General features: G+C 38.6%; 1 protein-coding gene across 2 annotated transcripts in view; it reads right to left on the bottom strand.

The window, feature by feature from the left end:
- Positions 1-17013, bottom strand: part of LOC128414079 (heparan sulfate glucosamine 3-O-sulfotransferase 1-like) — an 85882-nt gene that overhangs the window by 66702 nt on the left and 2167 nt on the right. The window contains exon 2 of one of the 2 annotated variants that reach the window (XM_053388792.1): positions 974-1054. The exons of the other annotated variant lie outside the window; for it this stretch is intronic. The gene's annotated coding sequence lies outside the window, so the exon portion shown is untranslated. The remainder of the gene's footprint in view (positions 1-973; positions 1055-17013) is intronic. 2 annotated transcript variants of the gene reach the window in all.

Genomic DNA, 17013 nt, shown 5'->3' with positions numbered 1-17013 from the left:
ACTTTTTAATTTTAGCACAAACACTGCTCAAGATTAGATTAAAAGAGTTCAGCTGAATTTCTGGGAGGGTTTGGGGGGTACAGCTCTATATGCTCTACAACTTTGATTTTTAAAAATGCTTTTACTGCATTTCTTGGTTGTACATGACAGAGTTAATCCAAAATTTACCCCACCGGGCAAAATAAAACCATGCTAGATGTTTTTGTATCCCCATTGGCTTTCACTTGATTAAAGGAACTGCTTCATTATAGGAGCAAAGTAGAACAATTCCCTATGGGATCGAAGGACAATTTTCTAAGTGCAGCACCATGCAAGTATAAGAAAGGTACAATCTCATTTTCTACATACACATCAAAATTGGATTTTATTAATATTTTGATGAGATTTAGAATGATTGGCTTATCTAGAAAAGTTTCCGAATGCAGGAGACTCCTAATATTTTTCCCTCTATTTTCCCCAAGGCTAGGGTATAAAGCTTTGAAATTTCTTTCTGCTACCAATGACATATTATTACATTATATCTACTACAGATGTGCTAAACAGACATGAATATCACAAGCAATGATTCAAATTATTAGATTACTTCAGTAATTTGATTGTGTAGGCAGTGGCATCACTAAGATGACATTCAGGTACTTTGGAATTTCTACTTCATCACCCAGAATTGGGCCTTGGAGATGTATTTCTCGACACAGGCAGTCCCCATTCAATAGGTGTGTGACCATGTATACGTGAATTGTGCCGAACTTGGAAGGGACCTAGAAACATCACAAAGATGTCACTGAAATGTCACTAAAAGGGTGGGGCAGGGGGAGAACAGGGTCTTTGCAGCCTTTTTCAATAGGTTTTGATTATACAGGATTGCACCGGCGTGCACAGTGCATCAGAACGGCTGACAAAATTATTGGGTAAATGACTACGTTCTAAAAATACAGAATTAATGGAGCTTCAAGTAAGTTAGCTTTGATCTTACCTTTAAAGCTTTATATGTGTGCCTGGCACATACATCTGGGCAAGGGCATAGGATCATATAAGTTACATTTGCCATGATGTTCTGCAAAGCATAGGCAACTGATCCTATCCTCTGCAACCTTGACAATTTTGTAAGCCTCATACTGTCTGCTAGTGGCAACTGAAATTATGCAGTTGACTCTTATAATCACACATGCCTTTTAATTAGTAATTTCTGAGGTACAGTACTGTGATACAACATAAGCAAATGCCTATCACTTGCATAATGTCCAAGCAGAAACACATGCTGCTACTCTTGAACAAGTAGGTCAAACATCTGTTGAAATGATTTATTATTACTTATATATCACCATCCAGGTATATAGTGAGGGGGACAGGGATACCAAGGCAGTTCAACTTTAAAAATTGGAAAAGGATGAAGTTTAGTTTCACTTCATATTTACCTGCATCTTGCTGAAAACCAGTAGCTTTGTAGAAGCTTAAATATTGCGCTTTCCCTATAGTAATCAAGGGACCAGGATTCAACAAATAACTCTGTCATGGGCAAATAAGCCACTACCCTCTAAATGGGATTAACTGTCCTTCCCCTAAACACTAGAGATGCAAAGATGGGTGGAATCATCTGAGCTGCTGTGTAGCAATCCCTGCCAACTCCCAGGTTGAGAGGAAGGCTAGGGAGGTTGCTAAGCAGGTATATGGTGAAGGCATCATTACTTAACCACATAGAGACAAATCAATAACCCTCCCTCCAATAAAAAGTTGGAGTGGCAGGTGGGGAAGATGCTAAGGGTGCTACCCAGTCCGCCTTTGGCCAGCAGTGCCAATAATGCATGCTTACCTCTACAAAGCCTTTTCCTCAGGCTCCCCCTTTACCCACTTTTCTCTAAGGAAAGACCACAGGCATTGGGTGTTGCTGTACAAAAGTGCTCTATTCACCTTTGCGAAGCAGTGACCAGCCATGCATGATTTGCCCTCTCCAGCCTTTCCCAAGAAATATGGGGAGGGGCACTAACAACCACAAATTTTGGCTTTGCCAACAAGGCCAACCGACAAACCATTGACTCCTGCCAAAGATACAGATGCAACACTATCATGATTACTATTTTTATGCACAACCAAACACCTCTGTTTAAGAAACAGATGAAAACTACTGCATTTTCTTTTATCAAATGCAGCATTGTCAAGATGCATTCATAAGATTTTGGGAAGATATTTTTTCTAGTTTGGAAAAATAAGGCTAAAGATCAAAGACTGGAAGTTGCTTTGTTCTATACCGTTAGCGGTGCTTCAGTTCAGACTTGATTGCCATTGCTGTCAACCTTACAGTCATTTCTCCCCAATTCTTCACGTTTCAACGTTCCAAAGAGATTTGTCTGCTGTAAAGAGCAAATACACTAACACTCTTTGTTCTCCCCAAAGGACTATGCACCAGTTCCCAGACATTTAAACAAAATGATATTGAAGTGAAGAATCGGAAGCTCTGCTCCAGCTTATTCATGAAGAGATTTCACAGTCTCTGAGAAATGAACTGGAACAATAACACTTGGGCTTCAAATATGGTTATTATCACTTTTTAAAAAGGGTATACAATGACCAAAAAAATAATACAGATGAGGGAGAAAAAACAGCTGTCAAAATCTCTCTAGTTTCACATATTCTGGAAGGGTGTGCATCTGGTCCTCTTATTTAAATTATTTTCTCTTCCTTACAAAGGAACTGACTGAGATATCCACGATCTTCAGAAATGAAAGGCTACTCTTTCTGATCTGAGCAGCAAAACACCGTTTCCTACCTTTCTTTGCTTGAAACATAAAATAATCTCATGTGTGCATACAAATGTACACTACACAGATCACCAAAAGCTTTTCTCCCTGTTGAAACAATTAACTGGAAAATCCCTGATGTTACCAGAGTGCTCTCTCTCCTACTCTCTCTCTCTCTGTGGACTCATGTCTTACACATCGAAGTACTAATTTGGGGGCCTCTCCTGTAGTTGACATTACTGCACAGCCTAAGATTACTTCAAAATATACCAGTATCATATTGGTCAAACTTGGAGAGTTCGACTGTGATCAATAAATGCCAAGGTTATTTTACATGCTATGGGGAATAAGCAAAGGGAATTAACAAGAACTACAGAATTTGTTATTAGTGTAATATATATTTACACCAAATGACTGACAGGAAATAAAGACAGCTTTGTGACTTGAAGTGCAAGTAGAAAAATATGAAAGAATAAAAAGATTATTTGTTACACATTGTAAAGGACACCCACCCCACACTGCCCAGACCATACAGTTAAGCAGTTTGTAAGCAGAGATGTGCCTGACATGCATTTCTGTAACAGGAGATTAAATAAACAAGGAAGGCTAAAAGTTCACATGCAAATAGTTCAGCTTTGGTTCTCACTAGAGCAAGACTTGTGAAATCACAAACACAGACAGAAGTGAGATGGATGGAACACAATGGTTACTTGTCTATTGAGAAGATGGGAGAAGAAGGAAGAGGTTAGACTCAGGTTTTTATGTTTTTACTGTACACAATTCATTGATGGCTACAGCTGGACTTGAAAATGTCAGCAGGATGTGTTGTATGAGACTCTAAAGTTAAGATAATCCTTCTCCTTGCCAAAGTCCTGGAAGGGGCAGCTGAAAAGCCAACTTGGGGGCCAAATTTTATATTTGCCTCTGGAGTCCTAAATAGTTAGGGGGGAAACGGGGCAACTTCCTTGTAGAAAGACACTGGCTGGAGCCCTCTATACCATAAACTGATTAGTCCTGGGGGAAACAACAAACGTGGACTAAAAGGCAAGGGAGAGGGTGATAATGCTAACTAAAGCTGGAGAAAAAAGAGGAATGTTCCTGCCACAATTAACAGTGTCAGAGCATCTCAAAAGGAGAAATATAAAGCAACCTAGGGATGTGTCCTAAAAGCTGAAAAAACTCAGGGTGTCTAGTTATAGGATATGGTTTATCTACAGGCAGAAATCTAAATTTGCAAACTGATCTCATTAGTGTCTAAGCTGGGCATGTGCAACATTAAATAACAGAGACATGATTAATGAGCTACCCTGTATGGTTATGAGTTATAGCAATTTTGTTTCCTGCCAAAGAGTTGTGGAGGAGTTACATGGACATTGTAACAAATCAGGTTGTGTTTAGCAAGTATCCCTGTGATCCTGGTAAGGACTGAGCTTTGATTCTTCAGAAGAAGCTAGCCAGGGTACTTACTTTAATTAGCTAGGTGTATGCTTGCTGGAAGGAAGCCATCATTTACTAGAGATTATTAATTACTGGACTTGGGAATTCCTTGCATTGGATATGGCACCATGTTCTGGGGGGTTAATTAGGTTTATGAAGACCTGCTCATGCCTGTGGCTTACCATCATCCTGTCAGGATCAGACTTGGCTTAGACTATACCTGCTGTCTCTGATTTGACCACAATTACACTATCCTTGCACTCACTGCTCCAAGCATAGCTAAATTACATACAGAGTCTTGGGGCACATGAAGAGTTCCGATTAATCCAAGCTTATTGGTAACATTGACTAATAACATATGGTTATTATAACAGGCACTCAAGGTGCAGATTGGCATTTATGCACCCAGGGAGTCTTGCCTGGCACCTTCATTGTATAACTTGAGGCACCAGGTGAAAACGTTTGTCTATAACCAGCCCTTTGGCTGATTAACAGTCTATGGCCTTTTAAATGTATGGGGGTATTGCTTTGTTTTTGTTTTATTATGTATTGTGTCTTCTCATTTTGTATTTTTATGTTGTGAACTGCCCTGTGATCTTCGGATGAAGGGCGGCATACAAATTTAATAAGCAAATAAATAAAGTAACTTGTGTGTAAATGATCTGTGGTGTTTGAAGGACTTGTTCAGAAAGCATGCATTAATTATTGCCCCCACCCCAAATTAGTAAAATGGGTGTTCCATGCATGAATGAGCTAGCAACAAAATGAACCAACAAAGAGTGTGGGACTGAAGACTGGTGATAGAGAAGGGGACTTGGAGGTTTTAGTACAAATTTGCTTTTTAAAAAAGCTCTGGAGTGAACAGGAAAACTTATCTGGATTCAATAATAGGGAAGGGGTTGAAGAAGTAAACCCCTTCACTCTGTTCAACCTTCACTCTCATTCCCCACAACATTCATACACACAAAAATGATACCTTGACAACAAAAAAATTTCAGGGGGGGGGAGTTTCTATCACTGAAGAAAGGGGAACACTGACAATTGAGGATTGTGGGCTTAACTTTCTAAGCAGACTGTAGGGAATATGCACCATTAAATGCAGTGGTATTTTCTTTCTAAATAAATATGCTTCTTTATGACAAATTCAATGAGGAAAAGAAGGGTTTGGGTTTTTTTTTTTAGCATGCTAAGTGCTAAATCTAAAGCAAAAGCAGTGAGCAAGGAAGAAGGAAAACAGTCCTGGATTTAAGTACAGTTATAAAAAAGCAATTATAGTACAATACACACAAAAGAGTGTGTGTGCTGGGGTAGAACTATAAATGTTTCCAAAATTAAAGTAACAAAAACTTTTGAAGGTGTATTGTCAAATGGGAAGAGAATGCAAACAGCAATGTAGAAGGTTCAAACAGTGCAGAGAATGGAAGCAGTTGAAAAGGACTGTATAAATACAGTAAGAGAGAAAGAGAGTGATAGAAGCCTACGTAATGGGACTAGAAAGAAAGGCTCATCTCTCTTGATGCAGTTTTCTTCGGGATAAACTTGCCTGAGATTGTAGTCTTAGAGAACTACTGTAAAACATTCTCTAATAAACATGAAGGCAAAGAAGACAATAATAAGATTTAAAAGGTAGATTTGCCAAGTAATTTTCTTAACTGCGGTTGCCACCATGGAATTAATAGCTATATAACTCCTGTTTTCTTCTATTAGGTCTTGTAGTAAAAGTACATTGCCTTTCACCATTTTCTTCCTGTGGCATATCCAACTGTGAGTTTTTTTGTATCCTTGTCACCTTCGCCTTCCAGTTCCAATTCATATTCATGTGCTCTTGCATTTGTCAGCATTCTCTAAATTTCCTCAAAAAAAATGCTATCCTCCATTTCAGTCCCAATTATTTTTGTTTCCTTACATGTCAAGGAAAGAATAGACTTCCCACATTGCATACTACTTCATGCACCAGTTGAGAGCCTATGGATTATAAATATACTATGCCAGGCCTATGGATTATAAATATACTATGTCAACGAAGTTAAAAGTGACATTTGGGTGCACAAGGCACAGATTCCATGTTGTCCATTGACAATATACACTATGTACAACTTAATAGTTTTTATAAGGCTATCTATCCTGTGATGACCATATAGGTATTCTTTTTAAAAAATACTGTACATGAACAACCCTTGTGGGAGTTGATGCCTCAGGTCCTGCAAGTTCATTAATGTATACAAGGCTCTCTTTCACCTTGATATTTGACTAATGAGTTGCAACTGCTCAACTGGGGCTTGTTATTTGGGATTATTAATTGATATGATTTTAATCTGGACTCAAATGTGTCCCTACAATATATGAATGTGACTTATTTCCTTTGGTTCAGAGCACACCCTGGACCAGGACTTCTCCTGTCCTAGATCACGTCTCATTATTGTCAGAGAGGTTTGAACATTGCAGTCATATATACCAAGAAAGAATGAGTGATCTGTAAAATCTAAATTAGGAATCTGTGCATTAATTCTGTGAAGAGACATTACAAGCAGACTTAAGTAACATTTCTCTATGTAGTCAGCGTTAGTCAGCATTTCAAAAGCTCACTCATTTGCTTGTATCAACAAAACCTACTTCACTTATTTTCACAGAATATAATTTATGAAAGATTGTGTTATGGCTGGAAAGTTAATCTTGGAAATACAAAGGACAGCACTGTCTTCCTGGGTGTGTAGAACAAAGGCTCTCTCGCTGCTGCACAAAGTTCTTTCTCAAAGCCTCAGAAAAAGAACTGACTGAGACTATTCTGTTTTCACCTGCTGTCATACAAAAGTCTATCAAAGTACTGAAGCACTTTCAGCATCACTCCATGAAGACAAAGCTGAGAGCAGCTGCAATAAGTATACATTTTAAAGAGCAATGGGGAGAACAATAGCTATTCTTGCAAGTCTTCAAAACTGTTCCTGCTATAGCTAAGAAAATAATTTCATGGAAGTTAGAAGAAAGCTTATTTTGCAAAGGTTAATGCTGTAGAAGCACACCTGCCGAAATGTATACTAAACAACTTCTATACTGCAAAAAATAAAAATAAAATAAAAATGGAAGAGCAAAATCCCAGGTTTAATATTTGTCATATTTTCTTCTCTACCAATCTTCAATATTGTCCTTTAAACTTATAAATTGGTATATACATTGATCTATGCTAAAAACAATGGCTTTCATCCAAATATCCCTTTCTTTTTGAACAAGAATTGCAGATTCCCCTCTCAATTTTCAAGTACTCTTCTATCTTTCTTTCTTTCTTCCTGCACAAAAGCTAGCTACCTTGGCAGTAATCTGAGGAAATTGGTTAGCCAAAAGGTAGCCAACCTGCAGCAAGATTATCTTCTATCTCATCAAACTGATTCCAGAGGACTCATGTGACTTTCTTTTTTCTTTTGGGCCCAGATGGTCATGGAAGGGACAGGTAGAATGGGTGACCTCCATCTTAAGTTCTTTCTACCCACATACTTTTCACTCCACCTTGGTAGCCATTTTTATCACCATCTTTAAGTGCTCTTCATGTTCCTAGGCAGTACTCAAGGTGCCTAACACCAATAATGAAATCATACAACAAGAACAATCAAACCAGCAGCAAACAAAGCAGTTAATTTGGAGCCAACAACAAATCAGAGCTCAAAGAGCAGAATACTGTCAAAATGTTATGCCGCTGCTATAAGAATTACATGGCCCTGACAAGTAGCCACTGAGCTAACTTCAAGGTGCTGGTGTACAAAGGCCTTTACAGCTTGAGACCAGGACACCTAAAAGAGAGTTTCATCCTTTATGTACCCAACTGACCACTGCACTCTGCAGGAGAGGGAGCCCTAAAACCATATCATCTTAACAAGAAGTCCATGCTGCAGAATGTAGGAATCAGGCCTTTGGTCTGGTGGCAGCTGCTCTTTGGAGCTCTCTCCCTTTACATCAGACAGGCACTGCCTTTGTTGTCCTTACGGTGCCTGTCAAATATTTTCTTCTTTCAACAAACCTTCTAAGTGGATAATTTTCTTATCACAGTCAGTAACTGTACTGAATTCTAAATTGTTTTAAAACGTGTAATTGCTTTAGCTGTTTTTATTTATGTGATTGTTTTATTGTGAAATGGCTTTGATATGCTTTGCAGAAAGCAATTCATAAATAAAATTAAGAATCGTATATCCACAATTTACTTAAACAGAGCGGAAGAGATGAAAGAGGAGGTCCCAGCATACATCTCGGGGGAGGGAGCTACATATTCTGGGTATCTCAACTTAGAAGGTGTGTTTCTGCCCACAGAGCCTGAAAAGCTGGTAATGTAGAAAGGCGCCAGCACCAGCATTGCTCTGACTGAGAAACAATAGAGACAAAATACCTGGAAAATGGGCACAGTGACATATATTGAAAACTGCCTATATCACCACTATAAATTGTATTGTGCTGCCTTGCTCCAAGGGCTGTGTCAGAGGCTGAGGCTTCTTACCCGAATGATAGCTTTCCCATGGAAGGTGGGAAGCCAGTAGCATTACTAGCTTCCAAATTCCCAGGGCTAATTAGTCATTACTTCAAGCAGGCTGAGTTTATAAATAAAGAGCACTGCCAAGACAGTTAAGAACAGGAGCTGTTCTCCTTATTTTAGCCTTTTATTATAAAAATAGATTTTCTTGTATAGGAATAAAATAGGATGGATCAAAAAGTCAAGAGTAAGGATGGATCAAAAATCAATAGTCCATAAAAATACAATCCATTCCTTCCCCACCTCTGCTAAAAGTCCCAACAACTTACCGTAATATTAAAGCAGGCAGGCAGATAAACAGAGCACTGACCCACACGTATCTTTTTTTGCTCCAGTCCCATATCTTAACCCCTTTTCTCTCTCCCACCCCTATTCAGCCAGGAACTCAGCTATGCAAGGAAAGCCAGGCTGAGCTGAGGTTTTTACATCAGGCACCATGATAACACTTAAACTTAGCAGCCTCCCAAAAATTTCCATCACATCACTTGTCCATAAGTGGATACCAAAGTGGCTTTCCCTTGACCCTCTTTGGAGACTTCTCTATTTGGAGAGTTCTCCATTAAATGGCTAAATACAAGCTGGGCCATCTGGGATATTTCACAGCTGTGTATATGGTATTCTCTTCTGTCCATCATCTATATCAGTGATGGCCAAACTTGGCCCTCCAGCTGTTTTGGGACTACAACTCCCATCATCTCTAGCTAACAGGACCAGTGGTCAGGGATTATGGGAATTGTAGTCTCAGAACAGCTGGAGGGCCAAGTCTGGCCATCACTGATCTATATCTAGGGATCCAATGCTGCAACTCTGCTGGTTCAAGTGACTTCTGTGCCTGCAATGGGACATCCTCTCCATATCCTGTCCCTTCCAGTCTCTCATTCACCCTCACAATCAGCTCTGGAAACTTCACCCTTTGGAGTAGATTTTGGCGGCGCACAGTAGAAAAGAGGGAATGGAAGTTCCACTGGTCCAGCGTAACCCCACTGGTTCAGCACTGAATGCAATCCCTATATCTACACACACATACAAAATCACCATATGAAATAGATCAGCCTGCAAAAAAGTCCCAGGGTCCTTGAGGGAGCTTTATATCAGGCTTCCTGATTCAACACTCTATGAGCCACACCACAGTGAATGATCTCCATTTAACCCTGAGTTAGTAAGGTTCATTTGACACTGACAAGAAATAGAGCCTTTAGTGTCATTGGCGCAGTCCTGCGGAATGGTCTCCCAATAGTGACTCAGCAGTTGTCTTCTATATTGACCTTTAAACGTTTGCTGAAAACTTCCCTTTGCTGCCAGTCTTATGCAGACAATTAGGCTACAAAGTTTCTATAATAGCTGGTGATACGTTTTACATTTTTTATGTGGCTTTTATAACTCATACCCAGTTGTTGTAAACTGCTTTGATTTTTTATGATGCTTGCTCAGGAGCAGCTTATTATGACTTACGATTGTTTCATGGTTTGTTATGAATACAGTACTGTACTAGGAAACTTTACGGCTGGGTCTCCCTGCCTCAACCCACTAAATGACAAGAAACACCGTAAGTGTGCATGCACACGAAAGCTCATACCAAGAACAAACTTACTTGGTCTCTAAGGTGCTACTGGACAATTTATTTATATATATATATATACACATACATATACACACACACACACACACACATATATATATATATATATATATATATATATATATATCAAAGAGTGTGTGTGTATATATATATATATATATATATACACACACACACACACTTCAAAGAGTATATATATTTCTACTGCATCAGACCAACACAGCTACCTACCTGAATCTAGAACCGTTTTAAAATGTTACACAAACACAGAAAGAATGTTGCATAGACATTAACTGCTAAGAAGGCTTACCTATATAGTTATAAAATCTCCACAAGTTATGAAAAACCTACTTTCTAATAATAATAGTATTTTTTTATGAAATCTGAGTATCTTGTATACATTCTGCTTCTATAACTTAGGTCACTTAAAGCATTTCAACCTTTTTAAAAACACAGGATTATGATGACCAAAGGGAATTAATGTGAACAAGGGTTTGGAGATTGTGCCAGTAAAAGCAGGCACCAGCAGCTAAGGAAAAGAGAGATCACTTAAATTGCAAGTTTCAAAGCATTTTCTCCCTAACCCATGTGCAGACTTGCTGGTCTACAAATGAGCACTCTGTACAGTTAACATGCTCACAGACTTAATATGTTTTCGTAAGAAATGTTTGCAATAGCAGACAACTTTGTTTTGCAACAGAAGTTGAAATGGTTGTTCTAATCTGTAAGACAGTAAAAAGAAAAGCTATCAAAGAGTAAATAGCTCAGCTAAGCACTCCTGAACTGTCAGGTTTGCAGTTTGAAGACAGATGATGCCATCTAGTAAGGTTCTGTGCACACACAATTCTTAAAAAATGTATGGCTGCAGCTGACCCCTGAGAAACATATTACTGACATGTTAATCTCTAAACATACTGACGTACAATTTATGATGCCAAGCACCAGTGAATAATGTTCAACTCAAAACTAGATAGCTAGAGAGAACATGCTCATATCATCACCCAAACACACCGGTAGTCTTAAGGTGAATTGTGTATCATTTACAGTTTGTTGAGCAATGTTGTGGCTAGTTTCGCCCTGCTCAGCTCCTTTTAAACCATGAATCATCTGCAAACATGTAGCACCAGGTTTTTAAGATTTACAAAGACAAGCAAAACTAAAGCTGCAAGAGTTGATAAAGCAAGATAGAACTGTTTTGTCACACATCATTACAGAAATGTATTGATATGGATTGATCAACAATACAAAAGGTAATATATTCAACTATACTTGTTGTCCAATGAGCTCTAACTAGCATAGAAAACAAAGGTGAGAAACAACACTAAAATAAAAGCACACTAATTAGCCAACTAGTCATGTTTGCTTTTCTGTTCTGTTACTATAAGAAAAATAAGTTTTCAGCCCCCTTTCTGTATCAGAAACCCACTAAGTTTCCCCATCCTGGCATATTAGTACAGCATATGCCAGTCACACTCAACTTAATTCACAGACTAAATTCCAGTCTATTGAAAAGCTCAATAGCTACAAAGTTCTCCAACACTGTCACAGCAAATTTCCCCAAAGGCAAGAAATTAATGGGTTTTGATCCTTTCACAAATATAACCAAGACAAAACTCAAATGAGTCAAGTATATTCTCATGCCAGACATAAGGGCAGGGAGAGCAGCAAAAGGGAAGAAACAGAGGGGGGGGGGGGGGAGAGAGAGAGAGAGAGAGAGAGAGAGAGAGAGAGAGTGTCAAGCAAGCATAAACAGGGCCTGTTTTTCCAGTGGGTTCCAATATCTTTTAAATACCATAATAAACGTGAACAGTCAAACCAACAATCATGTTATTAGAATATGGCAGCAGAGAGAGGGAGAACTGCAGTTTGTATTCTAACCCATTTATGAGATATGAAAGAAATGGGTGGAGGTAAACAAGAAGAAACTTGTGTCTCTGTAGGATGGTCTGCCTCATTCTTTAAGAACATTCATTTTATATTGTGTGTGAATATGAAATCCTGACTCTTTTTTTTTTTAAGTGCAAAACTCACAGCGACATCAAAAGTGGAAGATTTTCATTATAACTGGCTTACAACAAATCACAAACCTCACATCTGTTATACCCCATGTGATCTGCCATGTTGTTTCAATGCTCTGAACTGCACCACTGTTAGATAGGGGAAATTAGTAGTAATGAAGGGCACATTCTACAAAATCACCACTTGTGATTTTATTTTTAAAAATACCCTGTTAAGATTTGAGGGACCATGTGGTGAGCTTCTACATGTGCAGTGGGATTTATGGTTACCATTTTGAACATGGTTCCTTTTGCTACTAACCTAAGTAGCTACACCACAAATTGAAGGGGAACTTCAAGAAGTGCACCCAAGAGAAAATCCCTGGTCCAGAAGGCCCAAAAAATCTTGAGAGACTATTTTGAGATAAATTTGAATACCACGGTTGAAAAAAGAGTAATCTGGGACGCAAGCAAAGCGGTCATGAGAGGGTTTCTGATTCAACAGAACGCAATAAAGAAGAGAATCCAAAATGAGAAGAAAGATAAAATCTTGGAAAAAATAAAAGAAGGAGAGAAGAAATTAAGAGCGAAACCAAAGTCGCAAGAGATTCTGAGAGAAATAAAGCTATATCAAGTACAATATATGAAAATGATAAATCAGGAAGTAGAATGGAAAATTAAGCAAATGAGACAAAAGACATTTGAATCGGCTAATAAATGCGGGAAACTGCTAGCTTGGCAAATGAAAAAAAGACAAAAATTAAACACTATCACAAATCTGGATGTGGAAGCAAAGAACATACAGAATCCATTGGAGATTAGAAAGTGCTTCCAGAGATATTTTAAACAACTATATACACAAGGGCCACAGAAAGAGACTGATTTAGACCAATTTTTAAGAACAAATGGATTACAAAAAATCTCTCAAGAAAATAAGATAATGTTGAATCACAAAATTACAGAACAGGAGGTAGAAGGTACCATTCAGAACATGCAGTTGGGTAAATCTCCAGGGCCGGATGGTCTAACCTCCAAATACTATAGATCTTTGAATGACTGGTTAATTCAGCCACTAAAGGAGGTCTGTAATGAAATTTTGGAGGGGAAAAAGGCACCAGAGTCGTGGAAGGAAGCTTACATTACACTTATACCAAAAACTGAGTCTGAAAAGACACAACTCAAGAACTACCGCCCCATATCCCTGCTTAATGTGGATTACAAAATTTTTGCTGATATCTTGGCTAATAGATTAAAAAAGGTATTAGTTGAAGAGATACCTAAAGATCAAGCCGGCTTTCTCCCAGGTAGACATCTGTCTGACAATACGAGGAATATAATTAACATTTTGGAGAAGCTGCAAGTGAACATCAATACCAAAGTAGTTTTAATTTTTATAGATGCGGAAAAGCTTTTGATAATATTTCTTGGAATTTTATGAAGAAAAATCTTCAGGGAATGGGGGTGGGCCAAGGGTTTGAAGATGGTATAAGTGCAATTTACTCAGAACAAAAGGCTAAGTTAATAGTCGATAATGTGATGACAGAGGAATTTAAGATAGAGAAAGGGTCACGACAAGGATGCCCAATTTCCCCATTGCTTTTTATTTCGGTTCTGGAGGTTTTGCTGAATATGATTAGAAGGGACCGTCTGATTAAAGGTATTCAGGTTGGAGCCAAACAATACAAATTGAAAGCTTTTGCAGATGACCTAGTTTTGACGTTACAGGAGCCAGAATCTAGTACGAAAAGAGTATTAGAATTGATTCAAGAATTTGGTCATGTGGCAGGATTTAAGCTGAACAAGTCAAAAACTAAAGTGCTTGAGAAAAATTTTACACCAATTGAGAAAGAGAGGTTTCAGAAGGAGACAGGTTTAACATTAGTTAAGAAAATAAAATATTTGGGGGTTAATATGACTGCTAAGAATTTAAATTTATTTAAAGATAACTATGAGAAATGTTGGATAGAAGTGAAAAATGGAAATATGGTCAAATTTGAAGCTTTCCTTGTTGGGTCGAATTGCAGCTATAAAGATGAATGTATTGCCAAAAATGTTATTTCTGTTTCAATCATTGCAAATTTTGGATAAGATGGACTGTTTCAAGAAGTGGCAGAGAGACATTTCTAGATTTGTCTGGCAGGGCAAGAAGCCTAGAATAAAATTTAAAATATTAACTGACGCAAAGGAAAGAGGTGGATTTGCCCTGCCGGACCTTAAACTTTACTATGAATCAGCAGCATTCTGCTGGTTGAAAGATTGGCTGCTTCTTGAGAACACAGACATTTTGGACCTAGAAGGTTTTAACAACGTTTTTGGATGGCATGCATATTTGTGGTACGACAAGGTTAAAGCACATAAAGCATTTAAAAACCATATTGTCAGGAAAGCATTGTTCAATGTCTGGATAAGATACAAAGATTTACTGGAAAATAAAACCCCAAGGTGGTTGTCACCAATGGAAGCGAAGGCTCAGAAAAAGCTCAATATGGAGGCCAAATGGCCGAAATATTGGGAAATATTGGAACAAGAAGGAGACAAATTGAAATTGCAGAGTTTTTGAGAAATTAAAAGATAAAGTGTGAGGCTGGCTTCATTATTATCAAATAAGAGAGGCCTATAATTTGGACAAAAAAATTGGCTTCCAGGTGGAAAAATCAAAATTGGAAATAGAACTGTTAGATCCCAAAACTAAGATACTTTCAAGAATGTATAACTTGCTGTTAAAATGGAATACGCAGGGTGAAACGGTTAAATCTGTTATGATTTGTATTTTTATTTTGTATTTTTATTTTTTATGTATTTTTGTATGTTCTTTTTTAATCTTTTTCTTTCTATATGATTTTTTTTCTATTTTGTAAACTTATGTTTTTGTAAAATCTCAATAAATATCTTTTTTTTAAAAAAAATCCCTGGTCCAGTTTTATCACACGATTAACTGTTTGTCTAGGTTAAGGATTGGAACTTTATGGCCCTCTGAACTCCATCACTGAACTCCAGCTCCCATCAGCCCCAGCTAGCATGACCAATCATCAGGGATGAAAGAAGCTGTAGTTCAGCAACATCTATAGGGTCACAGGTTCCTTCCATCCGCTGGTCTAGATCATGCCTCAGACATGAATGGAAGACTTTTGCAGGTATCATTCAGAGTTTTGAGTTTAGCAACTTTCCCGTGCATGGTCTTCTAGGTCACAAGAACCCCAACATTCCTGGATTGACACAGCCCTGGCCCATTTTTTTAAAAAAATCCCACATAGAGTGGTCCCATCACTGCAGCCACAGGAAGGTAGCAACATACATGTCATTGCCACAACACCTTTCTTGGTGATAAAGTTCCAGGATGCCCCCACTGTCACAAGATTTGTCTCCCTTCTTGACAGAAAAATGTGAGCAGGGCTTCCAGAAACTCACATCTCAGCATGGCCAATATATGTGAAATAATAACCTCCTTCACTTTCCAAAAAATTATGAACTAGGATAAAGCACCTGGAGCACAAGGTTAATAATGGTGCTAAAGGTATTGCTAAACCTCTGACTGTTGAAAGCTGGGAAACAGAGGAGAATTGTGTACTTGTTTATTGGGCTTACTGTAAAGAATCTTCCTTCGTAGCCGCAGAGGTTGGGAACTGCAGCCACATGACACCAGGTGATTGACAGTTGGGAAGCCCCACCCACTGATCAATGTAGCTCACAGAGGGTTGGCCAGCTGTGAATCCAGTCCTCTGGTCAGTTCCAATTTCCCATCCCTGCTGTAAAATAACAGTAAAGCTGGCATACCAGTAGTGGTATAACTAGGTGATTATCACATTTTTATTTTTGCTGTCGTTAACACTAACCCCTATCTAGCAGAACTTGCACAGCACTTCATTCCCACATGATGGATTGGAATGGGGACCACTCACCCTTGTTGCAAAGAAAGGGGGAAATTGTCATGCTGTCTGGAACTTTAAACACACACACACACACCCCATAAGGACTTCAGCACTGGCTATGCAAAGCAAGGGAGCGACAGCCATAAACGAACAATGAAAAATCCAAGCCAAGAACAGTAACATAAACGATTATTATGTTATTTATTTATATCCAGCCTTTCCTCCTGAAATTGACTTAAGGTGGCTTACAGTTAAAATAGAAACAACGGGGGCAGTTAGAAAAATACAGCAGTTTACGCTTTCAAAGCACCACTGGATGAGCATTCCAACACCGAAGTATGCCACTGAATACCAACCACTGGAAATAAAGTGCAGGGGATGCCAGTGTGCTCATGTCCTGCTTTGGGTCTTCCCATAGGCATCTGGTTGGTCACTGAGCACAGTATGCTGGGCTAGATGGTCCTTTGTTCTGGTCCAATAGGGGTCTTCACACGTTCTTTAGTAGCATACCAGTTCATACTCTTTGGGGTCATTTTTAAGACTGAAAAATTAGAGTTCACAAAACGATACAGGCACATGAAGGGGAAAGTTGTGTGCAGCTATCGTTTATGGCAACATAGACCACAGCTAACAGATGCCACAAGCAATGCATTTGCAAGGTGGAGGAAGAAGTGCATTTCCCCAGCTATAAAGCACATCAAATCCACCAATGGGGAAATGTGTTGTCTCTGCAAACATTGAAAGGAGATTCTGGATTGTCTACAATGAATAGGTAATGGTGGCATATTTAATGCATCAAGAGCAACCTGAAAATGTCCTTTGGGGAAACTATTTGTAATTTTGCCTCTTGGTGAAGTACAGCTGTAAACAGCTGGGAGCTATC

The sequence above is a fragment of the Podarcis raffonei genome, chromosome 5, assembly GCF_027172205.1.
Source record: "Podarcis raffonei isolate rPodRaf1 chromosome 5, rPodRaf1.pri, whole genome shotgun sequence".
Classification (NCBI taxonomy): Eukaryota; Metazoa; Chordata; class Lepidosauria; order Squamata; family Lacertidae; genus Podarcis; species Podarcis raffonei.
Note: the sequence above shows the minus strand (reverse complement) of the source record. Positions and strands in the feature narration are given on the sequence as shown.